Genomic DNA, 16017 nt, shown 5'->3' on the forward strand with positions numbered 1-16017 from the left:
TCATCAAATTGAAGAAAGTTTCCTTGAGGGTTTGGCAATCTAATGACACGTGCTATTATTCCCTCGGCTAGAGATAAGAAGTTGGAAATTACTTGTTATCGGCAGACAATGCTAAGTGAATACTTAACCGGCATGCATTTAATGTGGTAGATGGCAAAAAGATACTATAAATTTGAGGTTTTGGCTCCATTTCATCTCACCGAGATTTCAAACTTATGAAGAGAATGAAGATTCCGAGCTAAGGCATTTTCAAGCAAGAGGCAAGAACACTTCAAGCAATCATCCATCTAAAGGCAGTAAAAGGTATTTTATCATTGCATCCACCTGTGCAATTGAATATATAGCAAACCCTACTGTTGTCAAAGTGATAAAAAGACCTAGGCCCGTATTTTAATTAGTTCCCAAGGTAGCAAAGAAAGATGATACCTTAGGCGCTTTTTCCCAAATTCCTAAGGGAGTTGTTTATGCTGAAGACCCTAGAATTTACATCCACAACAACATTGAGGAATTAGGAGATGAAGAGATTGAAACCATGTTTAAAACTGTGATATGTGATGAATCTGGCAATGTAAAATATGAACACAAGATCATTGAGACCCTGGGATTTACAGAGATCCTTAGCGTTCCAGAATTCCCCAAGGATGTGATTAGGATAGTCTTAAGCAGGGTACATGGTGAATTTTTCTGGCTAGATGCAATCCACAAAATCACTAAGGAAGTTGTGAAAGCTATCACAGGGTTACCGACCACCGGTAAAAGACCAGACAAAACTAAGAAGGTGTCCAATGACCTAGTTACAAACCTAACTAGTGCCACATTCGATAAAAGATCCCTAAGAGTAAATGATGTAATAGACATTAATGTGAGATTTATCAATATGATATTAGGGTATAAAGCTACTCATGCAAATAGACTTAATTCAGTTTCAATTTTATGCATTAAGAGTGCTTATGATATGGTCACTGATAATGCAAAGATTGATATATGTGAGTGGTTAAAGGATGAATTAATTGACAGCCTTGGAAAGATTAAGGACAAGAAAGGAACTTTCAGGTTTGGAAATTTGCTAGTATGTCTGATGCTACATATAACCAAGCAAGTTCTTGGTATAGGCTACAAAGAACTTGGATATGATATACCGGTAGGCAAACAGTTAACCGAACTATTCAATAATATGGGAGAATATAAGGAAAACAATATTCATGATTTCTTTCAAGCACTAAAAGTCAAAATGAAGAAAAGGATCAGGTTATCACAAAAGATTGTTGACAAATATAAGGATGAAATATCCTTTGTAATCAAGAAGGATGAGATCTGGATGGAAGAAGTCATCCCCAGGACTATTTGGGTAACAGAGATGGGCTACGAAACAGATGATCATATAATTGAAACTTATGCTAAAGCACTTCTGGAAGCCCCTAGAGAACCTAAGGAAAAAATATTTGGTAGTGCAGAAACTATTGAAAGCCAAATACAATCAAAGAAAAGAGTGAAAAAAGTTGAGGCAGTTGTAAGAAAAGGTTCTAGACAAGCAAAGGCCATTAAAGAAGATGTGTTAAAGCAAACTGGTATAACAAAGGTTGAGTTAGCAGCTACACAACCTGAAACTCACCTATCACCGGTAGGTACTTCTTTGGAAAGTGACATGCTTGCAACTTTCAAGAGAGTTGTAAGGAAAAGAGATCCCTCACCAGCAACCACACCCTCACCCAGGAGGACAAGACAAAAACAACAAGCAGTGAGATCTCCGGTAAGAAAGGCTACACCAAAGAAGAAGAAACTGACACCCAAAAAGAAGAAGAGGATAAATAAGGACTTGGCCCCTCTTGACATACTGTTGAATGAAATAAAAGAGGAAGGGAAACTGAAAAATATAGAGAAAATATATGACACTCTAACAGCTGATGAAAAAGAACAAGTTGAAAACAGTGTTATATTGCATATGGATATGTATAAGAAATTTTTGATGGAAGTAGTAAATGAAATTCCAGATGAACTATTTAAGAGACTGGAAGCAAGAAGACAAGCAGTAATAGAACTGGACAAGAAAATAAAGATTGAAAAGATACTTGTTGTATATCCGGTGAATTCACCTAAAGAAATTGTTGACTTAATTGCTCAAGCCAACCAGTCAGTATTTTCTACTGCACACCGGCACATTGCTTTAATGGTTGGAAGAGTTAATGAGGTAACTGAGGAGACAGAAAATGCATGGGACATTTTCCTTGTGGAAAAAGAAAAACAAGAAGAATATAGGAACCCCAAACCTATAAAAGTTTATCAGAAAGAAAGAGACAAGGGTAAAGTTAAAGTTGGTGGACCACCTAGCATCAAGGTTAAAGACAACTTAACCCCACCTCCTTTGATTACTCCATCAGTAAAAACAATAGCTACAGAAGATCAATTGGTAGTTGAAAGTATGGATGTAGAGGATGGTAATCCTAATCCTGAAGTATTATATACTGTGGATGTTGATACCCAAAAGATCAACATTATGGTAGACAAAGATACAGCTGATAAGACTGACATGGCTAGTGAGCCTCTAGTAGCTGAGCTAACCAATAACACACATTAGAGACCGACAGAAGACAAAGAGAAAAACGTAGAGACTCAGACCCAGACTGAGACAATGCAACAAACAAAGAAACAAACAGAGCAAAAGGCTCCAGAACAGCAACAAGAATAGCAACAGGAACAGGTTCATAAGGAAACAGTGCCACCAGCAACTGGAGAAGTAGAAAAACCATTGCTTAAGGAAATGCAGACACCAACAGACCTACGAGAGGTCAATACAAGCTTCGTTACTTCCACTGACGGTATTTAGAATGTTGGTTCATCATCAGGCTACAAATCAACTAATGTGACTGAGGTACTATTAGGCTCAATTAAAAAGATAACAGATTGTAGCTCACAAGCTTATAAGGCAATTGATGACACCATACCAATTTTGAAGGTAATTGCTCCTAATTGCAATATAGACAATAAAGATTATTTAGGGCAACTTGATACCTTGTGTAAATATATCACAAAAAACATTGAGAAAATAAAGGAAGAGACATTGAAAGATAAAGTAGAAATTGAAAAGCAGAAATTCTTTGATGAGCAAATAAAGAAGTGTAACAGATATTTTGACACACTTCTACCGGAATTGTGTAATTTATTAAAAGAGTACAAAACTCTATACAAAGACACCTGTAAGACAAACCTTTTGACTGTAGATATAGACAAGAAGATGAGAAAGGTACAGGATGAGATCAATAAACTTGCAAATAATTTTGTTAACTCACCTAATACACTATCAGTTTTTGAGGTGAAGATAACAAATTTTGAAGAAGATTTACTTAAATTGGAAAGAGAGAAAGAAAGAATAGTGAATAAGGCAAAGCATCTAAGATTAAAACTGAGTCCAAGATTGGACTATCTAGCATCACTACGGAAGGAAGTATCTGAGGCACTAATTCAAGGACAGAAAACACCGGCAAAGCACTTGCAGCATCTCACCGGTATAGTTAAGAGAACAGAGATAGCAATAAGAGATAGTAAAAATTTTATGGAGAGTATAAACTTGGTTTTGGTGGATCTATTTCAAATTGTAACTACCCAATTACAAGGTTTAAACCACAAACTCTACTGACATCTTGACAACCTTTTTCATTGATGCCAAAGGGGGAGTAGTGGGATGAGAAAATTCAACATCACAGGAATCACATGCTCAGGGGGAGCACACACATTTTTGGTAACATTTTTGGACTTCACATTTTTTGGATAATTTTTGCATACACTTTTGAAATTTCTCATGAGTGTTGCCATCAATGCCAAAGGGGGAGATTGTTGGCATATGCACACTCCAATGATGAGACATTGTAGGTGATTGAAGGTTTTGTCATTGATGGCAACCTTGCAATCCTATGGCACCAGCAAGGCATTACACCAACAAGATAGTGCACCGGCATCAACAAATCACACTCTACACCGGCACTCAGGACACCAGCACCGGCACAAAGAAAAGAAGTATACCGGCACAGAGGCCGACAAGATTTTGTTATATTACATTTTGTTTATTATTGTAAAAACTTTGTAAGCTGACTTGGAAAATTGTAAAATGACTCTTATATATAAAAGAGATAATTGTAGACATTTTGTAAGTGAAGAAAAAAAACAAAATAAGGCAGACCTATTATGCGAAATATAGGCTAAAAGGTTTATGTAAGAAGCAGAGCAGCAACCAGTATTAGATCTGGCATTATAGATGCTATTGTAAAGTAGTACAAGATATTGGATTTGTATAATCCACATTGTAAGTCAGTGAGACTTCCCATTGAGCAGTGAGCTCTAGGAAGTTGGCCTTCCTGCATGTGCAGGCCCCTATTGTAAGTAATATTCTCTTATTGGCCAGTGAGTGAATATTGTGGGTCACAAATCCCACTGAGGTTTTTCCCACACCAGGTTTCCTCGTTAAATCCTTGTGTTATGGTGTGTTTTTCATATGGATGTTCTTGATTCTGTTTATTGCATTATTTCTTGCATACCGGTACTCTGTTATAATATGTTCTGCATGTTTTAAGTTAAGAAATTCTAATTACCAGTTAGATATTGATTCACCCCCCCCCCCCTCTCAGTATCTATGGGATTCCTAATAGATTCATCACAAAGAATATTTTTCCATCCCTTGAGTTTCAAGCAGGGAGTGAGCATCGATCCTCAACATCCATGACTAGATTATCAACCAAAATAGAGTTGACAAAGTGATCAAAAGAAAACAAGTCTTTGAAGCCAATGAATGGTTGAGAGAGGGGCCAAAGGTTACAACATTCTCCTCAAATGCAGAACCAGCACAGGTATGGGAGGTGCAAAAGGAGAATGAGAACCATGTGCAAGGGGAATTCAAACTTGTAGGAGCAGGAAACATGTACGAGCTCTAAAATATGTTTTTATGTTTTTCAATATGTTACTAAGTGTTTGTAGCTGATATTAAAATTGTATCTATTTTGATAAGGAGATATATTTTTTAAAAAAATTGGAAAGTTTTCACATAAGATCATGCATGTCAAATGTTTTGGAATCTGCATAAACTATATAAGTTCATGGAATTTAAAAGGATCATTGAAGAAAATATGGATGTCGTAAGTATGTTTGATGGTAAGATTATTTTCTAATAAATTAAATTTTAGAATATGTTTAAAGATTAAAAAATAATTAAAATGAGTATTTTAAACACATGTAAACCTTCAATAGAATATTGTGAATATTTAACTTGGTGCAATCTTTGTGGTAGCATAAGGATAGCATGATTCAAATATTTAGCAATAGATCAAAATTTATTCAGAGATCATTCAATTATTGAAAGGAATTATGGATTTATAAATTTTTAGGTGAAAAAAATGAATGGTCAAGATTAATTTAGTCAATGTTGAGGAGTACAGATTTGATTTAGAATTAACTAGCTTGATTGACTACTTAACTCAATTGATTGATCGGTCAGCTAACTTGGTTTTCTAATTAGCTAGTCTTATTGATCAATGAACTAAATTGATTTTTCAATCTAAACTAATTTAATTAAGATTTAGCTTGATCAATTAATTAGTTAACTAATTTGAATAACGAGTGAAAGTTGGAACTAACTAAAATAACATGAATGAAATGTGGGTGGGAATAATTAATATTATTTATTTATTTTAATTAGATATACGTGCACAGATTAATTAGGATATAATTTAGTAATTAATCAGTTAATTAGTAATGGGGTAATTTATTAGGGTAAATGAGATTAATTATAATACTATCAATTAATTGACAAGAAAAACTAACATGGATAAATCAATGATGTGATAATGAAGACAACGAAATTAGTTGAATCTAGATAAATGACAATAGAGATGATTAATTGGAATGATAGTTTTTGTTGATTATGATGATTATGGATTTAATTTTCACGATGGTGAAATCTAGGAATCTACATTCTCCCATTTTTGAAAGGGTGTTTCATTCAAATGAAGCAATATCTTTTCAAAGAAAGTAGAACAATTAAAAGAATGGACATGTCAAATGATTCTCTAAGTGAAATGATCATTAGAGAGATGCCCCCTTGAGAGGGCATGTAGGGATGAAAAAGATGGATGAACACCCAAAATGAAATAAAGATCCTAGTAAAAAATAAATGGGGTAGAATAAAACTATGAAATATAATGAATGTTAGTTATGAATAGTTAGTTTAAAAGAAATGAAGGTGATTTTGGATGATGTGATGATAAAAGTTTTGAAGCTTGTACTATATTTCAAACATTTGAGAAACATGATTTATTATATCATATATCAATATGCATCATGATATTTAACACAACAACTACACAATTGTTGCATGTTGTACAAGAAACATATCCAAGTAGGAAAGTGGTAGGATGCACACTAATATGAAAGAATATAATTGAACAAACAGGATGAAATGCACCAAGGAGTGACATAGAAATGAAAGCTAAAAACAATAAGAAAATATATTAAGAAAAAATGTTGAAGACACAAATAAACTAAAAGAAAATAAAAAATATCAAATCCATGTCCTTGACTAAATTAAAACCTAAGGTCTTAGATAGTGATAATTTTGACTTTGAAATTAGCTGTGTTGTCCTCGATTTCAGCATAGCCAAAATCATGAGGCAACCCTACGAAACTGGTCTATTTCGTACCTTACAACCTCCGGGAGAGCTTGATCAACTCCGTCGATTATCTCATTTAGCTTTTCGCTTTTCGTTTTTATTGTTTTCTGAGTTCTTTAGATTTGCAGTTTTTCCTGTTCCTTCTTTTTAAAAGTAATTGCACATCAGACTTTAAAGTCCGATTGTGCAAAGGTTTGGTTTTATACCTGCAAATCAGACTTTAAAGTCCGACCTGCAGGTAATCCTTCCCCTGCAATTCAGACTTTAAAGTCCGATCTGCAGGTCGTTCAGTCAAAAGTTGCATGTCAAACTTTAAAGTCCGACATGCACTGCGTAATTGGTAATTAATGGTCGCATTTATTGCTAATTTTGGAGATTATTTATTAAATTTTGGAGATTATTTTTTCATTCTCATTTGTGAATTCTCCTATGTGCATGCCCTCCTCCTTTCTCCTCCATTTTCACTCGTCGGCCTTGCGGATTTGTCGAACCTCCATCAGATTTTTATTCACCATGGCGGATTGAGGTAGGTTTTTGTTCTATTTTTATTTATTCCTTTCCGGTTTTTCCCCTCCATTATTTTTTCTTTGGGTTTTTTGTTGGTTGGAGGCATATCGGACATTAAAATCCGATTGTTCTTCAACTCTCCTGATCCACAGGCTATGTGCAAAAGATCTATCTGCTTTTCCTTTTTCCTAGCATGTATAATGGATTTTATAACCTGATCTACAGGTTGCATGCAAAGATTCCTCCGCATATCGGACCTCCGCATATCAAACTTTAAAGTCCGATATGCAGGAGGGTAAACCTCACATATCAGACTTTAAAGTCTGATATGCGAGAGGAGATTATCCAGTTGACATGTCGGGCTTTAAAACCCGACATGTCAATCGGATCGCCCTTCCATTACACATCAGACTTTAAAGTCTAATGTGCTGGTCTTTCCAATGTTTTTCCCCCAACTTGCATGACGGACTTTAAAGTCCGATGTGCTAGTGATTTTTCCCCCAAATTGCACATCAGACTTTAAAGTCCGATGTGCCAATGTTTTTTCCCCAATTTGCACTTTGGTCTTTAAAGTCTGATATGCAAGTAAGATGTTTTATCTTTGCACATCAGAATTTAAAGTTCGATGTGCAAATTTTGACTCCTAAGGTGCAGATCAGACTTTTTTCCCCGACTTGCCTTTTTTGACAGTTTTGCTCCCAAGCCTATTCCGAGTTTGATTTTTCGATCTAATTGATAAAATTTGATTTTATTGATGATGATAACTATCAAATGAGCTAATCCTCAGTGTTGAATGCAGTCATTTGCAAATGTCAAGGCCCTCTCATGACAAATCAAAGCCTTCTTCGAGTCAGCTGGAATCTTCTTCGGGTAAAACATCAGCAAAGAAGATGAAGTACAAGTATGATAAGTACTTGAATTTGTACCCAGAAAGTTCAGTAGATCCAGACATCAAGGAGATCAAAGATACATAAATTGGACATGTCAGTATGCAAGAGTTTATTGATTGAGTTGAGAAACCTCCTACCCATCTAACAAAACTGATCAAATCTGAGTTGCAGCTCATGATCTAGATTTTGTACTTGCAGTAGCAGATCACTTCGATCCAAATACAAGACAGGTTAGGGATGTTGATCAAAATGTGATCATGACTCTAGATAGTGTTTTCTTCAACAGTGTTTTCAAAGGTTCTTCAGTCGAGGAAGTAGCCGACATTTCTCAAGAAACTTCTCTGAAGTACTATGAGAAAAATGAGGTCAAATGAAAGAAAGTGATCAATATTGTGTACCTCTCTACTGCCAGAAATTCTACCACCTCGCGATGGCCCAAGTATTTTCACAGGAGGGACTTCAATGAGGAGTACAACGATATGGTCACCATGTTGTCAAGAGTGAAGGGTTTAAAGGACTCTCATTACTTTCAAAGTTGGATGTGTTATTACATAAATATAATCATGAAAGGGGCTACTAGGATTGATTGGGGTGAGCAGATCAGTGATGCACTCTGTGCATAGTTGAAAGAAGTCAAAGTGACATTGAAATTTTATATGACTTCTTACCTGGTTTATGCAGCCGCTTCCATGAGGCAATATCTAGGTTTGTCTACTAAAGGTGACAGGAGATTAGTGTTTGTCTAGGAATACTATGATAAACTCACAATCAAGAATCAAGGTAGCCACTTTAGAAGAGTTAATTATGCCTTCTTTGTTGTGTGGAAGTGCATGTTTGATAAAAGCCTGCAAAAGAAAAGATTATCAGAGGCTGCATATAATAGGGTGTCTCATTTTGGATGCATTTTTCTTCAGTTCCCAACATTCACTTACATTTGGATCAGATGTTTCTCAAGTGAACCCTTCATTCTACCAAGGTATCCTTCTGATAAGATCATTCTCATGGAGTTGTGTCGACAACTAATCTATGTGCATGAAAAGCAATCGCAAGCACATAAGATCAGGTTGAAGTTCCCAGAATCTATTGGTAGGTACTCAGTTCTAACTAACCCCAAAGCCAAGAACATGGAGGAAGAAATGCAATGGAATACTATGAGAAGATTCAAGGCACGGATCAATTTTGATTTTCATGGCATGCAGAACAAGCTCAAGAGGAGTTACACCCATGTCTATAGGCTTGAGGATGTATGGGCAGACTGCAAAGATGAAGAAGATATAAGAAGGATGGATTTCAGTCATCTTACCCTGGAACGGATTGAAAACTTAGATTTGGCAAAGATCCCAATGATCATGGAAGACACTGATGATATAATAGACCCAGTCTATTATGAAAAGAAGATTGTCGACTCTCCACTGCCACTGTTGCAATGGTCAAAAAAGGAAAATAAGTCTATCACTCAAAGAATCTCTCCTATTTTGGCAAACACTAATGCATGGTTGTTAAAAAGAATCTTAGAATGAAACAGTTTCCTACTAGTTCTAGAGATGACGATAATAGTGATGGCCCAGTTGGTAAGACAACTACGGTTGAAACAAGAACCAAGGGCAAAGTAGATTCACAAGCATTATCCTCGGCCCCTGCAACATAATTCAAGGGGAAAGAACCCAAAATCAAGTTCACAATTAAAGGGTCCAAGAAAGCTAAATCATCTTCAGCAGCACAGGAAATAGCCACAAAGGAACCAAAACAGTAGACTACTAGAGATACTGAAAAAAAGAAAGAGACGGAAGAAGGTGAAATTCCTCAACAAGAGGAAGCACGGGTTGAAGAAATGTCACATCATGGTGAAGTTGACGTTCTAGCCACTTCACAGGCACCAACTCATTCAAAAGTGATTATCCATTCCATCAATTTTGATTATGGTCAAGAAGAAGAGGAATTTGATGATGAGGACCTGGGCATGGGCATGACTCAGTCAGAGACTGCTCAACAATTTTTCGCACTATCCAACTTTTCCAACCTGGATGATATTCCTTCAACCACCATTGAATCTTCAATGTTGGAGTTTCCTAAAGCTATGGAGCAAGCGTTCGCGGAACAAAAAATGATGACTTTACCTTCTACGGTGATCATAACAGAAATTCCATCTCTGGTAAGCACTGAAGTTATTTCTACTATGGCGGTTATAACAGAAATTCCACCTCTGGTTACTACTCAAATTGTTTCCACTGCACCTTCCATTCTCTCCTCTGTGGCCATAACTAAAGAAGGGCCAGCATCAGCAGTTGTTACTACATCGATAGGTATATCACTTGATACTTTAGCATTGATATCAATAACAACATCTACAACCGCTGCAAGTTCAAGCTAGTATGCTCCTAAAATACCAAGTGAGACTTAGCAAGAAGCTACTACTCCACCTGCCAATCCAGAATTACCACCCTGGATGGAGGTAGTAGCACCTAAGAGGAAGAAATAGGTGGTTTTGCCTGATGAGTTTGATTTTGAGCAGTTGGTTCCTCCAAAGCCCAAGGGTACAAAGAAGTCGAAGACTGTTTCCCGGGTGTTAGTAGACCTTGCTTCTAAAAGGAAGTATGTTGAGGTCATGGTGCCATCATCAAACAAGAATAAAGATGATATACAGCCTGAGGATTACATCATACAAACCGTAGAGCTTGGGGAGGAGACACATGAGAGTGTTAAGCTGGATTCTCAGATGACTTTTAACTCTTTGTTATGAAGACTTGACCAAGAGAGGGATGAGAAGAATGAATTAAAATAGAAATGTGAACAATTGACTAATGTTCTTTTGAAAGTTACACAATCCTCCCAGGAAGTTGAGCCCATAGGATCCGCAATGAACATAAGAACATCAACTCATATAAGCAATTCTTTTTAAACACAACACAAAGTTTGGGATCAAATAAAATCGCTTATGTTCTTATGTTCTAAACAAAGATAAATCTTAACTAAAGTTATCATTCCAACTATAATAAAAAAATTAAAAGAAGCACTTTGTACATGAAATATGTGCACCACCTTCACAACTATTATTTACCCCAACATGTGTGTAAGATTAATTGTCCTAATTTGGTTCCCAATGTGAAAGTCGAACATCCCCATTCCCAATCCAACAATCTTAAATCTTAAATCCCAATCTAAACATATCGATTCAAGAATCACAACTCCTACTCCCATGGTAAAATCCTAAAGCCCAAAATCCAGATCGAACAATTATTCAAAATCCTAAGTTAATCAAACCTTAATAACAACTCTCCACTACAAGGAATTCTATAATATTAAATTAATATAATACACTTAATTAAGCATAAATTAATCCGGCATACTCAAAATATATTAAAGACATTTTATTAGATTACAACATAATATCTAAATACATAAACCCAATATTAGGTGCAAAACATAAGGAAACTATTTCCTTTGCTTGAGATATAATAAGGTCGAATACAATGAGTGCTCAAAATACATAACTAAAGACAATCCTGACAGGTACTCCAGACTTATGATCTCCACTCAAGAACACCACAACATAGAACATTGTTGAAGCGCTTTACCATCCAACCTTGAAGCTTTGTGCTTTCACAAAATCCTTCTAGTGAAGAATACTCGAGCCTACATGAGGATTCCTAGAAATCCAAAACAAACAAGACTGATGGAATTTGGTGTAACATGACATATCTACAAACTAGATGCAAATACAATGATATCATAATATGGCAGAGTATAAGACATAATGATCGAATAGAAAGCATATACTCAAATATCAAATAATCTTTGGTCAAAGCACCTTTTTAGGTTGTCTATCGGTAGGTAAGTCTGAAATAGAAACTTACCCTTCTTTATTGCTTCATATATGAAACTTGTCTGAAAATAAAATAAATATACAAGAATACAACTATGTATATCTACTTGAAGACAAGCATAGTTCAATCATAGCTCAAGATCACACAATGTTCCATGAACTTTACATAATCAATTAAACATGATTATAAAGAAAATGTTAGCATGAAATGATAATGGATGATCAATGTCTTAACCAATGCATCTAGGTTTTAAACTATAATAATTATCACCAAGTTACAATCAAAGATAATATCGGGATAACAATACTTATCACAATTGTTCCAAGATCTTCTACATAAAATTTAAACATCATTAAAATATAGTAATGAGGTCAAAAAATATTTACCTGTACAATCATGATACTTTCTATATTTTCCTTAATAATAACTAAAGAATATCTATTTTCAAAACACATTAACATTGATGTATCTTCTTAGTACCATAAATCCAACAAACTATGTAAATCACAACAATAATAATAACTTACGTAATTACATGAATCTATTATAGAAATTAGAGCCTATGTTCTAAGGACTTTTAGTACTTTAAATTCTATGTCAATTCAAATTAAGATTTCCTAATGCTTGACAACCTAACAACTCTATATCATGTCCTTATAAGAATGAAAATTATGTCCATGCTATAACATTATTGAGTCTTTATTTCTTCTATACTAACCTTAGGTTGTAAGAAGATATCATTTGATAAACAATATCAATGATCAAAGAATAGCATCACTAATTATGTGCATCTAACAAGAATAAATAAAAAATTTAAACCTCGTATTACATGTAATGCCCGTCAAAATACCTTACAGAAATAAACCAAAATCTAGTAACAAAAAGGTGATAATAATTTTGTTTTTCTTTAGATTAATCTTCATAACAACACAAACACTAACATCTAGAGCACGACATTACTACCATTGAACAGCATTGCATCATTAACTATTTACATGAATACATAAGCATAAACATGAACCATACTATGCAAGCGGAATAAACATTTACTTATTAACTTAACTCCATAATAAGACTATACAATGCATAACATTTCCCTAGGGTATCTCAACGTCACTACTTGACATAATTTAACCATCTCATCACATAACCATTTAGACATCATAATATAATCATACATTCTATCCATTTACTTTCCATTCAGCTATGTCAAATCTCTAACACATAAGCATAATCTAATTACATAATGTATGTCCTTTGACACTATTAGAAATCAGCAAATCAAACACTCATAATATCCATTATTATAACCAGATTTATAACAACAACTACTACCCTTCCAATTTAAATTCCATAAGCTAATACATATACACATTCATCATGCAAAATCAACACAATATGATTATACAAATACTACTCCTCCATTCACTTAGAACTATAGTCTTTAATTACATAATGGATATCCAAACCATCCATGAATATACAAGGAGATATTTTCCTTACTATTACATCATGTTTCATTCTCTATTACATCAGCAATAATATGAAAATACATAACATGTGAATACATAATCTCTTTTACAATTATGTAGCATCATGATATGAAGTCTTCTCTTCCATGAACATAGAAATCAGCTCCAATGAATAGTCACATGAGGAATCCAATAATACAATCCACACACGCTAGCATCAAGAAGAATATCCCAATGGAAGAAGGCATCAAACCACCTGACCATGTGGAACCAATAAGGAACCACCCCCCACCCCCATGCTAGGAGATGACATAAGGTTCCAACTCACAGTCAAGACATAAGCCGACACCTAACAACCAAAGGATACAACATGACACCACAAGATTCCAACACATAAATATAACTTACAAAACACATCACGAGGCTAAATCAAATCAATGAAACACCCAGAGGCATAATCAATAACAAAGGCATATGGACAATGGAAACATTTAGGGAAAGAGTGTCATCACATGATATCCTCACAATAGAAGGGTCCAAGCCTCACCTTTATAGACATGTGGAACCATCTCAACCTTGGATCCATTCAAGGGAGATCGATTGACCACTCCAACAGCCTTCCCAAGCTCATCTCGAGTGCACATGCTTCCAAGGCTATAATGTGGGGCCATAAAACCAATTATGATCTTTTTTAGTGAATTCCTATATACCCAAACCCACTAATCAATTATTAATATTATCACTTGCAATTACAAATAAACTCTTCATGTGGTTCCAACAAGTCTAGACCCCCTCCTAGAGGTCTAATGCTCAAGACCCTGGTCCACACATACAAGAGACCACTCTCCCTACCATGGACCAAAACCAGAGGGTGGCACATAATAAAATACATCACAATGCAACATGAGGCTCATCAAGGAAGACATCCAAAAGTACATAAAACACTGCTGCAAACTGAATCATAAGGGATACAATAAACATACAACAAATGTCATATGACCTAAATCGCGCCATAAGCTCAAAACCACATAAAGAAACAATGAAGAGAGCCTCAATGGTAGCATAAACACATAGAGAGGGCACAAAAATCAATCAATTAGTACCACACAAATACTCAAGAATGAGGCATACATATCCTCTCGCTAGAGCTACACATATTCATCCTCAATGGCAAGGAACGCATTCCTCTTGTCGAAGCAACTTTCCAAACCTCAACAGTCAAGTGCAAAAATAATTTCTAGAGCCCAAATAGGATTCAAACACAACATAGAAGCATAGGATAGTGCCCAAAAATCATCATCAATGCAAGACATAGCCTCTGGGAATGAAAACCACCAACGAAAATCAACTGGGAAGTCCAAACCATGCCTAGAAATGTATTGAACTTGTTTTAGTGCTTTTGTCACTACTCTAGCACTACTGTAACCTCAAGTAGCACTTTTGTCTCTTGATTTAGCGCTTTTGTATCAGGGGCCTCAATCATGGAAAACTAGATCTAGGGTTAGTCAACCTTACCCAGATTTGGGCTCAGACCTCCAATCAACTCAAAAATACTCAGAACTCATAAAACTACATCAAGAATGCATAATAGGGTTTACACCAATCAAATAGGATCAAAAACACAAGATTTATAACTCCTATAGCCAGAAACATTGCACGGGAAGTGTTGCAGACACAACCCCTTACTTACATCTGATCCCAAAGAGAGAAAGAACTCAATAGGTACTGAAATAGGATATACAGGGCAATTGAACCCTCAACAAAACCAATTCCAATCCATAAAATAACACACAAAGTCTCAGACAAATCTAGGAAACAATTCCCATCCCGGCAATGTCTAAACTCATATTTTTTCCAATCAAATGCAGACCATTTCAATCTCCTTCATTACAAATTTCTAATAAAAAATAAACAACTAAAATCTATTTTAGAATCCCCAAACAATCTTTTCAAAACACAACAAACAATCTTTTCTGAATCAAATGCCAAGTACAGGAGAAACAAAGGCAACCTAGAAAATGAAGAAATGAAAATGAAATTTGAAGTAGAGACTCCCAATCCAACAAAAATCTTCGAACAATTTGATTCCAAAGCCAAGCAAAAACTCCCAAAACCAAATCTCCAAAGGCATCCAAAAAATCTAACCCCCGTGAATGCACAGGTAGTCAAATTAATACAAAAATTAAACTCCAAAAATCTTAATCAAGGCCGACCAATCACAGTATTATAAAAAAGCATATGTTATACCTACCCCACACATAATCCAAGACAATATTATTAAAATATATTTATTATTTACCTACCTTTTCAACCGACCAATAAAATAAGAGGGTAGGTAAGTTATATCAAGATTAATTAAAAGGGGAAAGGAAGAAGCAATTAAATGAAAGGTAAAAACATAATTCCAAAGAAACTTAATAAACATGGGTAATATTATTTACTCAGTCAATTAATATTAATCCTCCACACAAAAATAATTACTTACCCATATTAAATATTTATAAATAAATACTAATAACAATAAAGCCATCAAATAAAATAAAAAATAAATAAATTTAAATTAAATCTCATTAAATAATAATTCAATAAAATTCAATAATACAAGCAAATAAATAACAATTATTAAGTAAACAATAAATCAATAAATTAAATAAATTAAATTAAATTGATT

This window comes from Cryptomeria japonica, chromosome 2 (genome assembly GCF_030272615.1).
Source record: "Cryptomeria japonica chromosome 2, Sugi_1.0, whole genome shotgun sequence".
Taxonomy (NCBI): domain Eukaryota; kingdom Viridiplantae; phylum Streptophyta; class Pinopsida; order Cupressales; family Cupressaceae; genus Cryptomeria; species Cryptomeria japonica.